Raw genomic sequence first — 1,549 nt, 5'->3', positions numbered from 1 at the left:
CCCGCTGAGCCGCCCTTCTCCGCAGGCTGCCTCTGCACCGTCGGCGTCCTGACCTACGGGCTGATCAGCTTCCAGAGAGGCAACATCCGTCGGTCTCAGCTGATGATGCGGGCACGTATCCTGGCCCAGGGCTTCACCTTCGCGGCCCTGCTGGGAGGCATGGTGGTCACAGCCATGAAATCGAGAAAGTGAAATCAGGCGAGAGAAGCCGCGGGCGAGCGGCCCCCGGCCTGGGCCCCAGCTGCCGGGGCGGGTTCTGTGATGGAGTGTTTTGAGAGACAGCTGTGATGTGTCGGTGGAGCCGGTGTGGGAGAGGCTCTGTGTTACAGAGCTGGAAATGTGGCTAATACACCTCTGTGGTTACCCTGACATCTGGGCCGTGGCGTTTTTTCATTCCCTGAGAGCTTATCCTCCTGCAACGCTGGAGGCTGCGCCTCACTGAGGCTCTCACCTCTGTCAGACTCTTGTCCCTGCTTGGTGCTGTCATAGTCTGTTAAAATTGTGTCCTGTGGGGTCGTGGTCTGCACTGAGGTGTGGCTTTAGCTGGGTGGTGCACCAGCATTTGAGAAACGAGCTGCCCAGGTAGGAAGGAACAGCTCTGTTTATGGCCTGATCCTGGCAGGACAGAGTTCATAAGCAGCGGGGAAGTTGTTTGGTGAGAATGTGGAATCTGTTTGGTTGCAACCGGTGAGTAATAAAGTGAATTGCAGCAAGATTCTGACTGATACTGGATTGCAGAGCACTGAGGAGGCAGAAGAGTAAACAGTGTAGGAAGGAAGGGGAGCAGGCACGGCTGCCTCAAAGCTGTGCTGATGCAAGCAGGACACGAGATGTGACTCCCTGTGAAAATAACTTGAGAACTCGTGTTTCTGAAGCGGGGCAGCCTGGCTGCCTCCTGGGACGCGCCGCTGCTTCAGCTGCTTTTGCTGGGCTGAGCTCGCCGATTCACGGGAGCTGGAACTGGCTGCGGAGCAAGTGCCCTGTTCCCGGAGGGAGCTGCACTGCCTGTGTCCTGACAAACACCGTGGCGGGCAGCTCCAAGTCCTGCTGGATCATTTAGATCATACCAGGGGTGTTTGGTGCGCAAGGAGGCTTTGCTCTCCTGCGCCAGGGCCACAGAGCGGGAAGGAAATGGGGCTGTTGGATCTGTTCGCTCTGTGGCTGCTGCATCTTGTGCCGTATCTGTGGGGAAAGGGGCACAGACCCCGCTGACCTGCTGCGATGCCTCCGGGCACTGAGCTGCCCGAGGCGTTGCTCTCTGGGTGGCTGCGTGTTGGTGCCTGTGCCCGGGCCCTCCCTGGCCTGCGGGGACTTTGCAGCTCGCTGAGCTCGCTTTGCCCTTACAAACTTCTCTGAAGGACGCGGTGAGGGGCAAACCCACTTCTGCCCACAAACAAGTGCTGGGTGTGTCCCGTCCAGGGACTTGGGCTGGTGGCCCTTGGCAAGGAAAGCAGGAAGGCTGTCACCAACCAGAGCTGGCTTCTGTGACTCGAGGGTTGGGAACAAGCCATCGCTGGTGCTGAGCAGGGTGAGCTGCACCTCAGCGGTG

Source organism: Antrostomus carolinensis, unplaced genomic scaffold, assembly GCF_000700745.2.
Source record: "Antrostomus carolinensis isolate BGI_N321 unplaced genomic scaffold, ASM70074v2 scaffold29012, whole genome shotgun sequence".
NCBI lineage: Eukaryota > Metazoa > Chordata > Aves > Caprimulgiformes > Caprimulgidae > Antrostomus > Antrostomus carolinensis.
This window is presented reverse-complemented; position numbering follows the sequence as displayed.